Consider the following 9,454-nt stretch of genomic DNA (forward strand, 5'->3'; position numbering starts at 1 on the left):
ATGTATGTGATCCAATCATTCAGTATTTGATGGAGTTTCCAAGAAATATCATGTCTGAGTTCCTTAAACAGCAGCGATCATTATTTTCTTAAATCTAATTTATTAGTCATCTGCATTACTGTGGTAGGTAGTAGAGCCTGTATGTAAAAGGACTATTCTGAAGACCTTATCAAGGTAATATTGCATGAATTTATCGAGGAGAACTTCTGTAGTGACAGACAGGATCATGTGAGAGACTACAGAGCTGCACAGGGATCAAAAGATAGAAACATTATGACCTAGAGCAAAATGTTTCTTCCTTTGGACTTAGACGCACTGTTCTCTCTAAGAAGTGAGCAGAGCAAAGTCTATTAGGATTCACACCACTGTTAAGTGAGGTCAATGGAACATTTCTCTCCCTTGTGTATCAGTCCTCTCCTCCCATGCAAAAAACACAGAGAGAGAAAAGGCAGTCTTCACTATTCCTATGGTAATGTATGCCAACTCTTCATTTGTCAGCTAGTCCAAAAGGAATATTCTGCAAAGTATGCCTTCCCTACCTTTAATTTCCTGGCAGGATCAAGAAGATAGCAATACGTAGATATCACAAAGTATTACATTTGCCCTCCACAAATTCCTGTTAAGCTCCTTCCCTTTTAATCACCGGAAGCAAGCATAATCACTCAGAGGGAATAAGGAACTGGGGAAAACAGGTAATTCTTTTTTTTTTTTTATATAAATGCATTTTTAGAAGTCAGAATTTACAAAAAAATTACTCCTTGACATTGCAGTAATGTCTCTAGGTAAAAGTCAAAAATAACATGCATGGAAAAAAGGCTAGATATCCACTGAAATAAAGTGGTATTTTGCAGCAAGTTTGGGGGCTTTTATTGATTATATCAGTTTTCCTAATGGCAAAAATATTAAAATGCACCCACATCTCCAAAGTGTGAACAAATTTAATGTTGCAACAAACACCTAAAATTCACAAAAGACTGCAACTTTATGAAACCACAATGAACTATGTTAACATTAACCTGACAGCTCACTTAAGACAAATTAATTTTCTAATCTGCATGCACTATGGTAACCCCTAATAGTATTTTCACTTCTTGCACTTTAAAGCATTACTTACGCTGCAATTACCAGATCAGTTTTGAGATATTCGAGGTTTCCATTATTTGATTTTTCCAGTTCATATGGAAATAATTTTATTTAAACAGTCTTTCACAATTTGCAAATCTAGACTTCAGCAATGTGCATGTGCACCAGTATGAGTTGGAAAGAGGTAAAGAACACAGTCAGACACATGGAGTTTTCCATTTTCCATTTAACTGTATTGCTAGATTGGACATGGTAAGAAAGGAAAGGGATTGGGTGAGGGGGAGGGTTGTTTGTTTTTTTAATCCAGCAGTGCCTCTTAAGTACATTTGCTATCAATCACTTGTCCCTGATGCAAGCAGATTTTCCTAAATGGCATTATTACAAATCCAACATGCTCAGATGTTGAGAGAAACTCAAACTTCAAGATGTAAATGTCCTGATATGTTACCAGGCTACTACCTATAGTAGCTAAAATTTACTGCGTTAGGAAGATTGCTAGCATTTTCCCCATCTTGCCATTATAAGGCATGACTAGCCTACAATTGAGATCCTAAAAACAGCTGATTAAATCTCTAAAATGAAAGGCTATGATACATGCTGGAGTCAAGTCTAGAAGAATTCTCAGATACTGATGAGAAGGTATATATTTGTTTTACAAGCTCCAAAAGGTTTATGAGAACACTGCCATTTCAAAAATCATTTCTCATGTCAGCCACAAATTTTCCCATTTGTCTGTTTGTCTAATGGTTCCTCGCTTCTTTGACATTTGATAAAGCCACATTCCACCACTAGTTTGACTAATCAGCATTTCAGAAAGCAAGACTACTAAAAATCCCAAGAGCTGTTCTCAAAAGGGAAGCACAATCTTTCATTTGAAAAGGATGCAACTAAAGAGTATAATAGCAATAATGTATCTGAACTGAAGTAAAATATCTTTTCAAATATCTAGGCCTGGATACCTTCCAATTTATTTAATGTTACTGTGCCACTCCATGTGCACTATGAGTAAGGAGAGCTGGGGGTTTTTCTATTACTTGGCTGCCTCTCCAGTTTTGGATTCCAAAATATTCCAACACTCTTCAAAATATTACACCTAAAGCTCCCTTTAGAAGTATTTTAATGACATTATTTTTGAGTTGGTGAATTGAGGGAGAGAGTATAGTCAAAACTTGTCATGAAACACTTGTCTTCTACTAATCTTTGTCCTACTGAGAGACAGATATGCAGAAAGATGATTTTGCTTGATCAGAAATAAACTAAAGGCAAAAGAAGATGATCAAAAAGGCAGAAGGGGAAGGAAAGAACAAGTCACGCAACTAACTATTCCAGATTAAGCTTCAGACAAAGTAGCACCCATCACATAGATAGGAATGTTTACAGAAGTCCAAGGAAAGTTGTTTCTGGCAAAAGTTGCCTGAGCATGCTACAGGTAAAACTCTCATGTCTCATAAATGCAGCACAGAAGATTTCATTTACCTTTAATAACAGCAGCTTGCCTGTCTCTGTGAGCCATCTGTTTGATTTAGTGCCTGGTTGCAGCCGCAGCAGACTGGAAATGTATCTTTCTTTTCAAACACTCCAGTCATGCTCAATTAACCAGGTCATAAATTGATTGTTTTAATACACTATTTTGAAATGAAGAGGTTAGCTTTTAATTGCTACTTGCAACATTCAGAGCAATATGAAAAATCCATGACCAAATTCTGGAATGAATTAAAGAAAAAGAGAAAAAAGGGGGGAGGGGAGGAGGAGGGTAACCCTCTGCTCAATCTCTACCTAAATAAAAGCCTTTACTCTTTCTTAGGTGTATCAAAGTACCCTCTAGAGCAAAAGAGATTAAAAGGTATGTTTAAAAGGTTACAGTACATTGGCTTTCACTGTAAACGTGAAAAATATCCATTTCCCCCCTACAATGATAAAACATAAGGCAAGGAACATTCAAGCAGCTGGATAATTTAAAAGGTGAAGAAGATTTTGTTAAGTCTAGAATTCATTTTTAAAATAAGTTCAAAACAATCAACCTATTATTTCTTATCAGAAAGTAATATGCTTTAATAACTCCACCATAAACCTCGATACCGAATCAAGGCTGTAAATTAGATGTTGATCATTTTTATTAATTATCAATTCAGCACAAAGCAGCCATATCATTTAGAAGCCATCTGTGTGCCTACTAAAAAGCAACTCTTTAAAACTCATAAATACAGTTTGACAAATCAGGAGATAAGGTTAAGATCTTTTAGAATGCCAAATCTGAAAAGAGAACGGACACTAAGAGATTGTTACATTCTCCTTGCTATACAGCAACAATTAAAACGTACTTAACCTCTCAGCATAAGAAGCACAGTTGCCTTTCTGCAGCTGTCAGATGGATTCAGGGATTAATTAATTTGTCCTGTGGAACTGTTAATCTATTGTTAAGAGTACTCACAATTCAAAGCAACATTGCTGGCAAAGCATTACATAACACTACAGTAAAAAGTGGTTCCTGTGTTACACAAAACAGACTCTGGGAACATCTGAAGCTGCCTGCCCCTCCTTCCAACCTCCCAGTTTCAACCTGGGGATGAGAGAGGTGTAGCAAGCTGAACAATTTCCATCTTCTACTCTAAAGACTAAGTAATGTCTTGTAAATATATATATATTCATTGGGACATTCTAGGTTAGTCTCCCCTTACATAGGCTTAGCTTGTTTATCAGAAGAACCTGTACTCCGTTTCTTCCATTATATAGTCCTAGGTGAAAGATTTTCTAGACTTCTCGTATTTTAGGATTAATTATTAACATAGGACTCAGGTCTTCCTATGTGTATCACAGCAGCATTAGTAATGACATCTTAGGTATAGTTCAGAGGGAAAAAAAGTGCACTGAGGCTATTTTTCTTCCTTTTCCTCTAATCACCATCTGCACTAGGCCTTCACTAGTAGTGGGTTACTTCCTTCCCCACTCCTAGCTTAATGCTGTTAGCAAAAGGTGACAATAAGAAACTAATCTGGGGGAGAAGAAAAAAAATGCTGACTAGAAAAATAATATTCAAGTCTCCAACTTCCTAATAAAATACTACAGGTTTAACTTGCATTTACATCTGTCAATGATTCCGTGAAAGCTCACATGTTCCCAATAAGATTTTCATATGCATATTCATATCTATTCACTTTTGTTACATATGCAAAGCATGAAGTTTCATATCACAGCTTCCTACAGAAGCAAAACCATTTTAGCATATTCTTGCTCTACTCTGCCTCAAGTCACTAATACCTTTTTATTGTCACAGTTCACCAATCCCTCAGTTGTGCTGATGAAACAGTTTAAGGACCATATACATTCATTCCTTCAGTAGACAAAAAAAGCACATTCTGAAAAAAACCTTGTTTACATACCATTTCCTAAGATATGCAGCTCTTTCATATTTGACATGTTACAAGGATAAATTTACTAATATTCCCTCCAAAAAACTAAACTGCTTTTCAGGGAATCTGCCACAGCAACAAAGCATGAAGACATTAAGGAAACAATGTTAAAAGATCAGGGAAGCTGAAAAAAATAAAATGCTAAAATGAAGACAATTGTAGAATTAAAAGACCTTAATTCATCGAGGCGTTAAAACTCAAGTCTTCAGTAACTTGATCATATACTCTGCCTCTCTCCTCCTTTATTTCCCCCTGCCCCCAATAATGGACACTTCAGTTTCAACCTTTCTGTTCCTCTGTTCTAAAAGCAAAATAATGTCGCCTAATATCACAAAAAAGTAAATTATTGATATTTTAGGGGGGGGGAAATCATACATTGTTACAAACATTAAAATTAACTTTCTTGTGGGCTATTCTGTAGATTAAAACCTGAATGGTATACTGAATGTTTCTAGCTTTTCTTTCCTGGCCAATACAGGGGGATGATTGCATCTTCAGCCTCAATAGATGTTTTGGCAAAGATATGCAGATAGTGGACAATGATTTGGGAAGATGAAGGTTATTTGGGAGTTTATTGGTAGTTTTATTGAAGACTCTGCATAATCTTATATTTTCCTTGTTTTATTGGGCTACCTCTTCTAGACTTTGTTTTACAAAAAGTTCTTTGACTTTATTCAATTTCATTTAGACTCTTTTTTTCCCTCCTAAAAATAGGATATTATGTTCATCGCCTGTACAGATACAAGCATTCTGCCTTTACTACCTTTTGATCCTGTTGGCCAATGGCAACCAAATTTGATAGACTGCAAGATCAACTTTCAGATAATTAACTTCCCATAGCTTTTGTCCAAACTGATGTCCAGGCAGGGCAGAGACACCTTGTAAGTGCCTCCCAAAGCCTAAAATAATAATAATAAAAAAAGGTCAAAATGGCATTGCACATGAAAAAGGTTTCCATTAAAGAGTGCCATCAAACACAAAATATAGATATGAAAGAAACCAGTCTACACTGTTTTTTGGAGTTTACAGAGCTAATTTAAAAGATGAAATAAAAACAGCTGATGTTATTCTAGTAGGATTTGAAAAGTAAGTTTCAAAATAGTACCTTTTGAGTATGTCAGGATAATTATGATAATAAAACGAGTCTTAAGCACACTGATTTTTTTTCTTGAGCACAACTTAGAAGATGACTGTATAAAATTATTTTTAATTTTTTACCCAGAGAGCAACTATCTTAGATCATAGGATTTCAATTAATTCTCAGGAAAAGTACAGTCACCGACATTCACAATTACCATACGTATAAGGGATCAGTCCAAACTGAATTAAGTTCTGTTATGAAGGAAGAATTATGCAAACAACTATAAACTTAGCTTGATACATGACTTATCTTCTACCTCATAGCTGCTACAATACCGTATGGAAAAGGCTTTTTTTTTCCTAGATTTGTTCTCTAAAAATTTTTAGTCTTTTAATGGTCATGTACATCATACCTTAAAACACATACCATCCATACTTGCCTTTGCAGTTTGTCCACAAAGCTGAGTTTCAACTACTCTCAGTCCTTTCACAATACTGCATCTATCTATACCCTTTGTAATTTCTTCAGGTGGACAAAGTACTGAAGAACAGAAATGTTTTTCTCCCAGTTTTCTGAGCACTCGCTGCAGAGCCCTATATCCGAGTAAAATACGAGTCACCTGCAGTCCCACCAACGTTTTCTAGTCAAAAATCCATAATTTGTTTTCCATATTGGCAAAGAGAATTATATTTTGGAGATAATCACTAACCACTATATCTTCAGTGATTGGCTTATTACATTTATTTCCCTGGACTTCAGAGTTATAGGTTAGTCCTTCTTTTGCATAAAAACGCTTTATTAATGAGCTCAATCAAGAATACTCCTGCTTTATATATAACATCAGAAGCTGATAGAATTAAGAGGGTTTAGCTGAGAGAATTAAGAGAATTTAAGTTTTTGGCTTGATAGAGAAGCTAGAATGCAATAAGTTTCTATTTTTCCAAGCTGCAGGATTACCCAGAGATTACCCTGTGATTACCCAGAGATTCGTACTGTTCTTCTCAGTCTCACTAATAAGGTATTTGGAGATGATTTTTGATTATGTTAAAAAATTAACACCATGTACCATACTAAGTACTTCTGGAGCAAGAGGCAATCTTTAAAAACATCAGGATAATACATATGTAATAGTTGTTTTTATTATAGAACATCATGTTAGCCAAAGAAACCGGAACAGTGACATAATCCAAAAAAACCCCAAGGCATATAGCACCATATTCCTGGTAATTTAAGTTGGCATTTCACTAACTACCAAAGTATTAAAGTATAAACAACTAAATTCACTTGGCATTAATTACTTGTCAATCTGAATAAATATAAACCCTTACCACATGACATGACATGACACAACATACCTGTGCCCCTTGAACTACTGCCATCCTTCTAGCAGTGAAATACACCCTTTGGCAAGAAATAAGCCTTGCCGCCAAGAAATACTGGTGCTCTCGGTGCTTCAGTTGTTCTCTATCTGCCCTTTTTCACCACACACTATGATGATTTTCCTTTCCAGGAATCAGCTTTAAGAGGAAGTATTGCAAGTTAATTTGCAGTTAGAGAAAGAAAGACTTGTTTTATGCTGAAGACAAGCAGCATGCTTCATCATCTGATGTTTATGAGCTGCGATTATGCACATCTTCCACTTAAGTTTAAATGAAGGATTTCATGTCTACCAGATAATATTTCAGACCACTGAAAGGATTGTTGACCTTGCTACAACAGGCTCACACAGCTGCTAAATGTACTGATTTGGGAATAAGCTGTAAGGTATACTATGCTCCATATATATGCTCATATATATCTCCTTACATTTTGGAGAGCTTACATTGTCATAGGAAATTTTGCCTTCACTGCTCTATATCTTCCCCAAGAATCATAATACATGCAGCAGTGAATGAAACTCTGTAAAAAATAGCTTTGCTTTAGAATACTGCTGCCCTTTAAAAATTGCATAACTCATTAAACTTTTACATGCAGGCTATTGCTCACATTACCCAATACAGTTGTTGCCATTATTTAGTGTCATTTCTATAAATATTTACTGAATTTATGTAATCAAACGTTCTTCATACCCACTATCAAACAACAGGCTACAAATGACCCTAGATTTTTAATTCAAGGTTTTGAAGAGAGAGAATATAAAAAACACACACACTGGACTCTTCCAAATATTAAAAGATATTTAGGAGCAGTGTATGAAAATTAAATTTACAATCACACCTAAAAATCACATTTGACCACCTAATCAGATTTTTTCCAATGTTTAAAAAATTGGGGGGGGGGGAGGGGAGGAAGGGGGAGGGGGAGGGAGAGAGAGAGAATTAATGAATTATACGCTGGGACAGATTCCCAAATGATGCAGACTCAGTCAAGCTATATTTATTACGTACGTTCTAAAAACAGCCCATTGTTTCTAAAAAACACAGTAGCCTCTTACAGAGGACAGGAAGGCTCCAGGTCTCTAAAGAAGCTAAAACTGGAAATAGTGAACATAGGATTTATTATTTATCAAATTACAGATGTACTTAGCAGTGATTTTAATTATACAAAGTTCAGCTCTAAGATCAAGATCACTGCGTGAAACTCAACTCCTCTATATTTTAGAAATTTCTTCCCCTTGTCTTCCCCCCCCCCCACACTTTCCCTTTAATTTAGTTCCCTTTGCCTAAAAAGATCATTGTTTGATAGAACCATCCAGCAATGTGTGACTATTTCCTAAAAAGCATTTTCTTAAGGACATAAATTTTGCATTTAGGACAGTCTATTCCAGCCAAAGGTATGTTCTATACATATGGTAAATCTTTTCCTGCTATACAAGGAAAATCAGGATTGCAATACACTACCGGTCTTAAAATGTGTCCCCTTTAGCATACCCTTTCATGCCAGGTTTACAGCAGTATCATTGGTCCAATCACATACTCAGTCTTAATAACTGTTTTTCTCTTTTTTTTCTTTTTTTTTTCTTTAAGAGGTATTCAAATCATCTTCAGTAAGAGCACTCCATGTAGAGAAAGAACTTAAAAAAAAAAAAAAAAAGTCAAGCTATAACAGAATTCTTACTTTCTATAGAGGCCATTTCTCCTGCTACACCACACCAACTAAATAACTGCACTGCACAAATACACCTCCATCCCCGTGGGATAGCTGTCAAAGATACTACAAAAATTCCCATTCTACCTTTATCCAAAAAAAAAAAAAAAAAAAAAAGCAGCTTATCAAGAAACAAATAGTTTCGGTTCCCCCCACCCTTTTTTAAATGATGCTGCACTTACATCACAGGTGAAAAAACAACATTGTCATTCTTCCTCCAAAAGTTAAGCAAGAAACCTAAACTAAGTCCAGGTGTGGAAATAAACTGTATTATTTCTAGATGATTCAACTAGCTGACAGGATGGCAACAAGCTCTCTGAATCTGATTAACCAAGAGAACTGTTTTGGTAGTTTAAATGAGTATGTTCGTTTGACCAACACTTTAGCCTTCTGATGACACATCTAAACTAGTTCTTCCTGCTTATGAAGGAGATTTGATTTGAACACTGGTTGGCGTAAGTGATATGCAGAAATTAGACACCTGAACAAAACACATTTATTTGCACAACTCAGTAACCATTATATTATGCAGTTTTGTCTACTCAAATACACCGCAAGGTTTAAGTCTCATTTTATTTTGTTAGTTCATTTCACTTTTAGGTCATTCAAAAGCAGGACTTTTGCTTTTATGCAGACAAAACTGGAGGGCAGTTTCCAGTTCCAAATATTTCTGGCTTACAGCCCAGAGCCTTTGTTGCTCTGAGATGAAATAGTCTCAGCTTAGAAAAGGAAAATAGAAATCGAGTGCAAGAAGAGACCTTTACCAACAGCTACTGTTGGCTTCCCTTTCAGT

This window comes from Dromaius novaehollandiae, unplaced genomic scaffold (assembly GCF_036370855.1).
Source record: "Dromaius novaehollandiae isolate bDroNov1 unplaced genomic scaffold, bDroNov1.hap1 HAP1_SCAFFOLD_143, whole genome shotgun sequence".
In the NCBI taxonomy this organism is placed as follows: Eukaryota; Metazoa; Chordata; class Aves; order Casuariiformes; family Dromaiidae; genus Dromaius; species Dromaius novaehollandiae.